The following is a 252-nucleotide window of genomic DNA, read 5'->3' as shown; positions in this document are numbered from 1 at the left end:
GAGGAGAAGGAATTGAGGCATGGCCATCCCACCTGGGGGTGACTTCTTGCTGTCTCTCTGTCTCTCCCTGTCTTTCCAGTTAGAGCATGTGTCCTATAGCAAAAACCTCTCTTCAAAAAAAATTATCACTTAGCATCTCAAAAGAGTTACAAACCAGTCCTGCAGATCTCTATACTGAATGAGTTAATGTAGCTCTTAGACAATACATGGGAACATCAGAGCATTGTGCCTCTTTTTCTCTATATGAGAAAG

This window comes from Tupaia chinensis, unplaced genomic scaffold (genome assembly GCF_000334495.1).
Source record: "Tupaia chinensis unplaced genomic scaffold, TupChi_1.0 Scaffold146429_1, whole genome shotgun sequence".
Classification (NCBI taxonomy): Eukaryota; Metazoa; Chordata; class Mammalia; order Scandentia; family Tupaiidae; genus Tupaia; species Tupaia belangeri.
This window is presented reverse-complemented; position numbering follows the sequence as displayed.